This window comes from Brienomyrus brachyistius, chromosome 6, assembly GCF_023856365.1.
Source record: "Brienomyrus brachyistius isolate T26 chromosome 6, BBRACH_0.4, whole genome shotgun sequence".
NCBI lineage: Eukaryota > Metazoa > Chordata > Actinopteri > Osteoglossiformes > Mormyridae > Brienomyrus > Brienomyrus brachyistius.
In genome coordinates this window covers 32,042,757-32,055,204 of record NC_064538.1, presented here as the reverse complement: position 1 = coordinate 32,055,204, position 12,448 = coordinate 32,042,757, and the positions used below count along the sequence as shown (strand labels likewise).

The window sequence follows — 12,448 nt, the reverse complement described above, 5'->3', positions numbered from 1 at the left end:
TTAATAAATTGGCCAGCAGGTGGGGGCAGTGCTCAATTTCATTAATGCCATTCAGAAAACTTTCAGGCTTTATGTCTTAATGAACAGCCTAGAAAAGGACAAAGCATTATATTACTGATGCATACAGCAGATCCCCAACTCAGGCTGTGTTGCATATTCTTAACAGTGCTACAGTATGTTCACACAGCCAGTACAAACAAACTTGCAAGATCTAGACCAGGGGTCACCAACCTTTTTAAAACGGAGAGCTACTTCACGGGTACTGAGCCATACGAAGTTTGATATCAGTTTTAAACGCCCTCCTAAACATGTCTAAACTTCATGCATGATAAACATGTTTTAAATGCTTTTTTATATTCAATTTCAAATCTATATAAATGCAAATGTGATAGATTAGAAACAGGACAAAATAAAATTTTAGATGATGTTCGCTGGTGAGTTGTGCTATTTTATAGAACAGGTCCACGGGCAACTCATGTGGTCATTGGGGGCATCCTTGGGGCACCATGTTGGTGACCCCTTATCTAGACCTACCACATCAGGTAGGAAGGTGCCTATTTCTACCAACTATTCAGACCATCAGACCCAAACCATACATTCAGTCATGCACAGGCACTCCACCAGAGGGCTCTACATTCTGTCCTACATCTGCTCACCTGTTAGACCCACACTCAGTCTCCATCCTGATTTCTACCTACTACTCGGACTATCTCACCAAAACCAGTCCTGTGGCCTGTTCTATGAAGCGGGGTTACTGGCTTATTGGGGAAACTTGTCGGATTTCTTGATCGGGACCTTCAACTGCTCTGCCATAGAGAGCATCCTAACATGCTGCCTTACGGTCTGGTATGCGGGCTGCTGGTGGCCTCCTACCGCTCTGCCATAGAGAGCATCCTAACATACGGCCTTACGGTGTGGTATTCGGGCTGCTGGTGGCCTCTATGACTTTTTTTGTAGACAGTCCATCTGTGTGGTGCTGTTTGCACGAATTGTTTTGGGAAATGCACTTACAGTTTTGCAGATGTTAAGGGTGATTCCAGAAATGCATCAAAGCAACTGAGGAACTGCAATGTCACTGTACAGTTACTTATAATGGGCGCCAATGTAATGTGTAGAGTGGCAAATAAACTGATTCACCATTTACTCTCATGTACATCACTTAAAATGCTTGTTTTAAATGCAAATGTGTGAATGTAAATCTAAGCAGTAAAGCTACAATTTACATTCTGTTTGCATGGTGGAAAGAACATTTAATCTGCCTTTTAAGTGTGATTAGAAGATCTAATGCCTGTGTGCTTGTAATAAGATGGTCGCTGGTTCAAACCCAGCCACAGCACATCTCTGCGTCCTTGAGCGAGGCCCTTAACCCCCAGCTCACTGGGCATCACTATGGGTGGCTGCCCTTCGCAGACAACTTACTCTGTTTACTCTAAAAAAAAGAGAGCAAGTTGAGAGAGAAGTTAAGACAATTTCTCCACAGGGACCAATAAAGTATCAATTATTATTACTGTATGAGAGACTGTCTAATATCAGATAGATAACAGACTCATACTGTGCTGAGCTTGTCTGAGAGAGATGATTAGCAAATGCTCTCCCACAGTATCTCAGCACTCTGTACAAAGAACTTTATATGCTCAGTATCTGCTCCTGTTTATCTAATTGTTCTCATTTTAACTGGATGTTAAGGAGTAAATTAATAAACGTCATGTAAGTGCACATTAAAATGCTTTTTCACTGTTACTTAAGTTCCCATGTGAACAGCCAATCAGATCAGCCTGATGTGTGTCTCTCTGTTTCCTCTCTGTTTCCTGCCCTTTCATCCCGACCACGACCATGATCTCTCACTTAGCAGCAGAGCAGTTTATTCTAAACAGTGGAAGCACAAAAATGTTCAGACTCTTTGGTCTTCTCATTTTCATTAGTAAGGCCCTATAATATAAATTATTTTGGGATTTTAATATTTTCATTTATCTGTATGATGTGATCAGTGGAATTTGGCCATTTAATCTGCATCATAGTTAATAGTTATTTAGATTACTATTATATGTCTTATTTGATTATGATTTTTTTTGTTTTTCTGTTTTTGCAGACACTGCACTGACTACAGATGTTGTTCAGCCCAGTCACCTGATGAGGGTTCAGCTTGGAGACAGTGTGACCCTGACATGCTTCTGTCAAGGAGAAACAACTTTTGTTACTTTGTTTAAGCAAGCTGTTGGTCGGAAGCCCCAGCCCATGGCGAAAGCACTTCTCTACGTACCTGGTGAATTTTACAAGGAATATAAAAGCATAAAACGTTACTCCTTACTGAATGCAGAGGGGAGTTTTAACCTCACTATTTCTAACGTGGAGCCGTCAGATTCTGCAGTGTATTATTGTGCTGCTGTGTTTCTTCATGAGGTCACCTTCGGGAATGGAACCTTTGTCATAATCACAGGTAAATGAGATTCCAACTATTTTCATATTTGCTTTATTATAATGTCAGTAAGATTATTCCCTGCAAAATAATTTTGACAGTTTAGTTGTTTGTCAATATAAAATTAGCAAAGATACCTTATTGTCTGCTTTGTTCCATAAATGTTTTTCTAAACATCAAACAAAAATCATTCATTATTATTATTATTATTATTATTATACAATTTGTTGCATTTTGCTTGCTGTCAGCCAAAAGCCTAACCTTCTCTTTATACAGATGTTAATGTTACACATTGCAGCCTCTTTAAAACAAATAACATAAAAAAATGTTTGAGTTGTTATATACAGTATAGGACTGTGCAAAAATCTTAAGCAACAAAAGAAAATTATTTTTGACGTTATTTATCTGAGCAGTCAGTGTGTATTCACTCTGAAAAAAAAAATGCATGATTTAACATATGAACTAGGGATGTGCACCATTCAGAACTGATTTGAGAATGAAATTCTCAAATACGTATCCTAAAATTCAGGATTTTGAATACATATATGAACTTGAATTTCAGTTCATTTTGTTAATCTGAATTACATTTGAATTGTGGTTGAAAACAGGTTGTGGCATTGAAATTTATATTTGAATTTAAAGAAGAAGAACGAAAAAGGGTTTGGATTCAAATTCAAGTTCATATACGTACTGTAGGTGTAGCTTTTAACTAAAATATGAACTTTAATTTAAATATGAATTATACATAAACACATTAACATTGTTATACATCATTGTTATAAAAATGTCGTTTTGTAAAGAATGAAATAATGCAACATTTGAAGTGTCACCTAAAATAATAATTATACTGTCATTTTGTGCACCATGGTGGATCTGCTCATAGGAAGAGCTGAGTGTCTCTCCTTAAAAGTCAGTGTTGGCTGCAGTGACGGCAGTTTCTAACCTAAGAAACGTCCCAAACACTTTTCCTGCATCAAAAGTCAAACTAGTCCCTATTCCTGCCATGAAAGGTTCACATAATGTCACCGATACCTGAACCAACCATGTTTATCAGAGGATGCCAACCCTTTGGCTGCAGCTTTCTCTGCACACGCTGAGAGAGTCTTCAGTGTAGCAGGAAAAGATTTCAGGCCAGAAGATTGCAAATTAAATCATGAAACCTTTGAAGATATTATGCTGAATAAATGTAATAATAATGAAAAATTAGCAATGTGTATTGGAATAAAGCATAATTGTATTTGCCATGACGTTTTGCTTTTCGCTGTAGTGCTATGGTTGAACGGAAAAACTTACTTTTGTGTGCATAAGAAAATAAATAGGAGGAACTACGAAACCAAGTAATTCCTTTTACTATGTATACTTTTTCTTTAATGTTAAAAGATAGACAAACTAGTAATGGGCAAACAGCTCTTCGGCTCTTGAATTAAATTATGCAGGTACTACAGCAAAATGCTCAAAAATACCAAAACACATCAAGAGCTAAATATGCAAAAACAATAAATACCTTCCTGTGGAAAAGGGGCAACATAAACCAAATGTAAAGTCACGAAAATCATGAAAATATAAAGTACACTTTACACACTTCATTTCTTTGAATTGAAATTAATTATATTCATCTACCTTCATACATTAATACAAGACATTATATGATTATAATGTTTGTTATTATCATATAATTTTTATTTAGGTATTATGTAGGTGCAGTTAATGTATAGTGTTACCTGATATATACTAATAAGCAGTAATACAATAAAAAGAGAGAAGAATGTCAGCTGTTCTCCAAGAAGTTACTGATTTCTTGGATGGCTAGAAGAACATCGATTCAGTTCCCAAAAATCTGTAAGAACAATTTTTGAGGATCTGTATTTTCCATTGTTATTCTCAAAGGGCTGTCATCATGACTATTTTGCTTTTCAGGTAAAGACTCCAACAGCAGGACTGTGGTACAGCAGCCTGTGTCTGACACATTGCAGCCAGGAGACTCTGTGAGCCTGCAGTGTACGATAGAGACTGGGAGCTGTGCAGGAGAACACAGTGTTTACTGGTTCAGACATGGATCAGGAGAATCCCTTCCTGGAGTCATTTACAGCCATGGAAACAGCAGTGATGAGTGTGAGAAGAGCCCTGAGGCTGGATCTCCTACACGGAGCTGCGTCTACAGCCTCCCCAAGGGGAACCTCAGCCTCTCCGATGCTGGGACTTACTACTGCGCTGTGGCCATGTGTGGGGAGATGCTGTTTGGGAACGGCACATAGCTGGATATAGATGGTAACACCCAGTGTGGGGAGATGCTGTTTGGGAACGGCACACAGCTGGATATAGATGGTAGCACCCAGTGTGGAGAGTATATCTGCTTCAAAGTTTTATTTAGCTTATTCTGCTATTAAGACATTTATTTCTTTTTTTAATGTAATGAATTTTCTAATTTAAGTGCTTAAATTAAATTACACAGATGTTAATTTAATAATTATCCATCCATCCATCCATTTTCCAAACCGCTTATCCTATTGGGTCGCGGGGGGTCCGGAGCCTAATTTAATAATTATTTCAAATATTAATATCCATCCATCCATCCATTTTCCAAACCGCTTATCCTATTGGGTCGCGGGGGGTCCGGAGCCTAATTTAATAATTATTTCAAATATTAATATAAATTGTTAAAATGCAAAATACTAGAAGTTCATGTTAAAAATGGACTATTTACAAAACAACTGCTGTAATGTGTTATCGATTTGATCTTTAACTAATGTAATGTAAGCAAATGGGAAATGTGTCTCTATATCATTATGCTGAAATCTATCTCTTTGTTACAGGCTTTCAGAAGCTGCTGGATCCTCTTCACTCTGGCTTGCTGATAGTTTTATCTTGCAGCATTATTCTGAACGTTGCTCTCATTTGTATAAGATGTAAACTGACCTGTACACACTGTGCAGGTACGCTGCCCGGCTTTATGCACTCAGAAGGACAAAATGTAGATTTTAACAAATTATAGAAATATAAAATTGTTTTATGATAGATAACATTTTCATATTAAAACCACTCTTGCAGGTAATACAGTTTTAAAATCCATTATTAAATCTCACCTTATTTATATAAACCTTTTTGTACTGTAAGATTTACATTTTTGTATTATATCTTTCATATTTTGCAAAATCTATTGAAATATACATGTTGCAATAAGTTGCATATCAATAACTTTTATTACCAAGATCTCCTTTATAGCAATTTTATTATATATGATATATGAGAACAAATGACACGTATCCAAACATGCACACTTAAATTGACAGAAGTCATTTTTACTTTCATTTTTGAGACAAAAAGGATGTTGATTGCTTGAAAATTCGGAATGTTATCTGACCACGGTATGATACCGTGCGAAATTAAATAATATATTGATGTGTTATATATTTTAAACAGATGAAAAGAACAGTGATATATCAAAAGTGGAATGGTCACGCAAGCAAGTATGTAATAAATATTTCAAATTACAAATCGTCAGTAAAACAAATGAACCTCAGACTGATTTCCATCCTGGGATCAGCATTTTAAGTGCTATTTGTGAAAATAGGTAATAGCAAACCGATTTGATCCATCCAATTCTGCCATCTTTGTCTCCACAGTGCCATGACGAGGACACACTGAATTACGCTGCCCTGAACCTTAAGAAGCCAAAACCCAGGAGACAGAAGAAAGACGGGAATAATGACACTCTGTATTCTGACCTCCGCTACAGAGATTATGAATAAAGATGCTTCTCATTCATGTCAGTCACACAGAGTGTTCAGGGTGTAGCTTTAATAATGTTCAGAGGAGGGCAGGGGAGCCAGTGCTTCTGAGACTGAATCACGGGATTTTACGGAGCACCGGTGCTGAGTTTGGTGTCAGTGTGTTTGGGGCGCATTTTTACTGGAAGTGCAAATGTTCAAGCCAGACTGGGGGCTGAGGGAGGGGGAGAGGGGAGCCACAGAGATTATTTCTTCATGGCATGGGGGGGAATAAGCGGCTTTAATGTTGTGGAAAGGCTGAGTTGCTGCAATCAGTTCTTTGATGTCACACATGCTTACTTGTCTCCCTTGTGTACCATGCTGAATGGTTTGGGGCAAACGCACAGGGACTGATCGATTATATTAAACAGATGAAAGAAACTGAATGAAAATTTCAAGTGTTCTTAAATTACGTTTTTCATTTAATTGTGTGTTCTGGATGTATTTTTGAGTATATACATGTACCTGTGTCGTTAATAACGATGTGGATAATTAAGAAAGAGGAGTTTTGTTTCTTGCTCCCTGTCTTGTTACTTGGCTCACAAACATACACACACATAGACACACACACAAACATACACAGACACACAAACACACACACACATAGACACACACACACACAAACACACATGCACACATGCACACACACACACTGCTACGGCTCTGTAAGAACACTACCATGCTCTTTTGTGTGAGTGGGGTGGGGGGTGTAAAATAAGATGAAAATGACAATGGCTGTACTTTTGTTATGTCAGTTGTGTTTCTATAGTCATTGTATCATATTCCACAAGCTTTTTATTCTACAAGATGTACAAGCCAGTCAGTGTATTCAGTGGGGTGTTCAGGAGTCATTAGGTTCTGAAAAATGTCTTGCATTTAAAACATAATGTACTTTTGAATACTTAAGTATTTTTAGATGCAAATACTCCAGTACTTTAACTGAAGTAAAAAATTAACTGAAAAACTTTGAGTATTATTTGACGAGGAGTATCTATACTTAACTCAAGTAGTGAAGTTGTGTACTTTGTCCACCTCTGTCCAAAAGTGACATACAGCTGTAAGCTGTTTGGGTTTGTTTGTCTGCTGAGTGCTTCTCTGCAGTGCTGCAGATGTTTCCACTGGTTAGATGCAGCTCAGGAAGACTGACCCACTGACTGCACTGTGCTGGACTCACTTTGCAAAGAGTAAAAACCACACAGACAGAACAATATCTGCTTCTTGTAAGACCCTGTTTCCTCTCTACCTCACCCAGGTCACGCTTTCAAGTATTCAGCCTAAGTTATTTTATCCAAACAAGCCACCATTATTATTCATGCAGCTGGACATTTGACTGGAGCACATGATTGCTACATATCACTACTGTACATGGAACGGAATGTACAGTTTTCACAACAGAACTTTAGAAAAGCAAAATTCTCATCAGTCCACATCTCTAACCACCACACATCCTAGGGCTCCCATTTATAATGGTACATTTTTGTTTTATTCACATTCTTTTTCATCACACAGATAAACACCATCCATTAATCTTACAGCATGTATCCTGGTCAGGGTGATGGGGACGACACCACCTATATCGAGTGTGATTTAAGGCCAAGACCTTAAAAGGGAGAGTCAAGACTGAGGCTTGTTACAAGAGCAGTGGGGCACAAAACAACAAACAACATCATTATGAATGTAAAAGAAATGGATGTATATATAAATATAGGGTAATAATAGAAACAAAAAATAAGAATATATTACATACAGAGGAATATTATAGGAATATTAAAATTAACTTATACACAATCCTTAACTTATACACAATCCTATTGCATGTAACATTATTGCTCATGTGCCAGATATTAGCCTCCCAAAGGAAGCTGCCACACAGGGCATAATGCACTGGCTCAATGCAACACTGCACATCAGTGAATAAGGAGGAACAATATTGCAGATCAGCAGCAGATAGAAACTGTATCAGAAGACAGTGAACAGGGGAAAAGTTCAATGAGCAGAGTGCAGATTATAAAGCCTGACTGCTGTGGGGCCCAATGACCTGCGGTACCGTTCTGTCACACGCCGGGTGTCTGAGTCTCTTACTGAAGGAGCTGCCCTTACGGGCCTCCATAGTCTGCTGGGGGGGTGAGAGGTGTCACATAAAATTGATGACAGCCTTGTTATCAGCCTGCTCTCATCCATCTACTCTACAGTGCCAAGGGACGCTCCTCCCTGATGATGAGAGGAGTCTAAGCATGTGGACATTTGGGATAATGTGAGTTCAGAACTGGATGGTCAGCTGTACGACTTCCAGTCTGTAGGCAGACTCATCACCTTCAGTTATGATGGCAAACACAGTAGTATCACCTGCAAAATTCAGGATCTTCACTGGAGCAGCAGTGATTTGTGTAGAAATTGAAGAGAAGAGGGAGAGCACAGAGCCTGGAGGAGCTCAGTGCTGAGGGTCAGCGTGTCTGATGTGTGCTGTAAGCATACAGATGTCCTGCATTTGTGGAACATTTTGTTTGTGCTGCTGTTTATATGTGTTGTTGACGCTGCAGTCAGTAATTTTCCACTAGCAGTCTCACCTCTGCATTTTACAGGAAGACTGACCGACTGAGAGCAGGGTGTTTGTGTCTCTCTTCTCAGTGAGCGAAAACCACACAACCATCAGGTCCTCAGCTCAGGCCCACTGCTTCACTAGAAAAACCACAAAGGGTATTTTTATCTAAAAGTGGGTGAGCAAGTGAGATGTTATTGACAGCATGAATTTGTCTACTAACATTTTAAATTCAAACCTAAAAAGCAGTATGTCCAGGATGTCAGTAATTACATTTAGTCAGTATGAACAATTTGGGTGCAATAATATAGAATAATGTAGAATTTTGCATAATTCAGTTAATACCAGTAAGATACCGATCATTAACACTATAAGGTCATGTTGCTGAATCTCATTGTTAAAGTTAAATGAATCTACGCATTTTTATACACACAAGACTGTGCTTAGTTCATCTTTCAGTCAAAATCACACAGTGAGGCAAATCTGACCATCTTAATTGTTTTTGCTTGTGTGGAATGGCATCCCATGCAGGCCTGTGCTCTGTGCTTCCTGGGACAGGTCCCACCCTCTCCAGACCCCGATGAGAATTAGTAGTCGCTGGATAAAAGATTGACAAAAGATAAAAATACAAAAGTCATTCTTGCTGTCTAACCTCTGATTACTGCATGACATTTCTGATTTCTGATAACTGATAAGTAGAAAATATGTTTAGTCTCTTGCTTGGTGGTAAGAAAAAAGGAGAACCACAAAGAGCACAGTCATTTTCAAGGTTATTTCTCACTGGTCAGTGTGAAAGGCTGCGTCATTAATATAACGCCGGGCTCAGCACAGTGACTGCACCTGCGCTGCACTGTAGAACACAAGCCAGGCTGCAGACCATCAGCCCTGAAAGTTAAAACAGGACTCGTATGTGTGTCATGTGGTGTTTAATAAAAATTTACAGGACAGAACATAGTGGATTCAGTTTCCTTTGCTCTTACACTCCCAGTCCAAAGTGTGGCCACGACTGCTGTCAATGCATCTGTCTCTTTTTTCACCTTAATTTTTCACCTGTGTTATTCACCTTAATATCAAAAGGCTCCAAAGCAGTACAGTAATGCAGAACAAATATTGTAACTAACAAGGAAGTGGGGAGGTAATGGACAGAAGTGTTGGTTTTTGGTAACTCCACTCCTCTGACCTCCACTGTAATTTTAGGTTCCTTGGAACAATATTGTAAACCAGTCATCACACATCACACACATAAAGTCGACACCAACCTTAAGTTTGACACTCAGATAAGGTTAGTTGTCAAGTCAAGCTTTTTACAATTGAGGCAGTTGGCCAAAATAAAGCCAATTCTTTCTAGGCAGCACTTTGAGACAGTAATCCACTCTTTTGTCACTACTAGTTTGGACCACTGTAACGCCCTCTATGTTGGGGTTAGAGGCTCCACTATTGTTCACCTCCAGAAGGTTCAAAATGCTGCCGCACATGGAAATATGAGCATGTCTCCCCCATTTTAGCCTCACTCCACTGGCTGCCCGTACATTTTAGGATTCATTTTAAAATTCTGTTATTTGCTTTTAAAGCCCTCAGTGGTCTTGCTCCATCTGACCTCTGTGAGCTGCTTCACCCTTACACCCCCACCCGCTCTCTCAGGTCAGCTGATCAGCTGTTCCTGACGGTTCCTAAGACTCAGCGTGAGCTTAGAGGGGATCGAGCCTTTGCAGTCGCAGCTCCTAAAATGTGGAATGACTTGCCTTTTCACATTAGAGAGGAATCCCCTCTGTCCGTTTTTAAATCTCTTCTAATCTCTTCTCCTTCACCTTTGACACATTGTGAGATGTTAATTTTAATAGTAAATCTTATTTTAATCTTAGCCTTTTCTTTATTAATTAATTGATTTTTTTAAATTTTTATTAATGGCCTTTTACTCACATTGAATGTTTTGGTTTTTATTAAATTTCTTTTACTTCGTTTTTAAGTGTGTGAATGTTTTTATTTATTCCTTTGTGCAGCACTTTGGTCCATAAGGTTGTTTAAAGTGCTTTTCAAATAAAGAGCTGGATTGGATTACATTGGAAGATGGCTCAACAAATCTCTTTCACAGAATGTAAAATTCGACAGAGGGCGCAAGGTGACATTCTGTCAGGGGCCCAGAATTTTTAGCTACACCTCTGTGTTACTGTGTTTTTTTTGTTCTAGCCATCAATAACTCTGGAGTTGCTATATCGCCACCTGGTGGTGAAAAGATCAGACAAAAATATGTACACATGTTACCAACAGTTTGAAATTGAAGTGCAGAGTTAACAGGTTTAATTAATCGTCCCCACGGATGCCAGTCATGAAATTTGAGAATTGCAAATTAAAACACAGGAAAAAATCAGGAACACTACAAGATAAAATATTTAGCAAACACTCAATGTGCATCCAGGGTGACAAGGGACAACTGGAGGATGATATGACAATCTGACAGTGACATTCACAGCACTTTATATGTTGCCAAAAACAGAAAAGGGGATTAAAATCAAGAATCAGAAATCATGTATGAGGGTGGGGCTGCTTGGTGGTGCAGTGATTAGCACTGTTACCTCCCACCACTGGGACTCAGGTTCGAGTCTCCGCCTGGGTCACATGTGTGGGGAGTTTGCATGTTCTCTCTTGCTAAATTGGCCGTAGGAGTGCATGTGTGTGTGAATGGTGTGTGAATGTGCCTTGCAATGAGCTGCCCCCCCGTCCTGGGTTGTTCCCTGCCTCGTGCACAGATCCTGCCAGGATAGGCTCTGGACCCCCCGCGACCCAGTAGCATAAGCGGTTTAGACAATGGATGGATGTATGAGGGTGAGTCACAATGACGACAGCTGCTCTGTTGACTTGGTCCCAGGAGTCGTCAGCGTTGGTCTGCCGGGGCCCCCGTCCTGTCTGTGGAAGCACCCGTCTTGTTGGCTGTTCTCTCTGCCTGGGCCCCCTCTCCTGCTGCCTCACGTTTGGGTTGAAGTGGCTCCCCAGTGCTTCTGTAAAGCTCTTTGTGTATCTTAGAAAAGGGCTGTATAAATGTAACATTCATTCATTTATTCAAGGTCCCAGCCAGAAGAGTGCAGTACTACACTGTCCCCCACAGCCTGAATCAGCTGGATGTTATAGGATTAAGACACTTCCTGCATTAGGCCATTTACCCTCAGTGTATTTCCATACCCTGACAGGATGGATGACAATACTATGGCCCTAATTTTCAATACACAGTTTTCACAGGAGTCTCACCCTCATCCACATTCTCTGCATTCCTTATCTCATGCTTCTTTGCCACCCGCATCTCCTCTGCCTGCTTTGTCTCATTTTCCCACAATTGAAACACCGTCCAATTTGTCTCTGTTTTAGTTCTACCACATTAGTCCCTGAGCAACCAGTCTGATCCCGTTCCTCTAATTTCAGACGCATCTGGCTTATCTGATTGGGACTGAAGCTGCTGTTACTAGGAAAACCACATTCGTCCCACTGGGGCAGGTCTGACACCGCGTCCTTCCCATATGTCTCCCATAATTGTTGTACAGAATTTCAGCTGGAGTTCTTTCCCAGAAGCAAGTAATTTCACTTTAGCACCTGTTCAGTAAAAGTCAAGTAGGTCTTTAATGTTATTTTTAACTTTACACAGTTGAGTATAGTACAGTTACAAAAGAAACTGTTTCCCTCGGACCAAGGTGCTACTTAAATTAACAGAAGACTAACACATACCAACCTAGCAAC

At 39.5% G+C, this 12,448-nt stretch overlaps 1 long non-coding RNA gene across 1 annotated transcript; it reads left to right on the top strand.

Moving 5' to 3' along the window:
• Window positions 1-5,189: 5,189 nt before the first annotated feature.
• LOC125744606 (uncharacterized) lies at window positions 5,190-6,329 on the top strand. The gene is made up of 3 exons (XR_007398455.1): window positions 5,190-5,349; window positions 5,837-5,883; window positions 6,040-6,329. It is a non-coding gene; the product is annotated as an uncharacterized LOC125744606 (long non-coding RNA).
• Window positions 6,330-12,448: the final 6,119 nt, after the last annotated feature.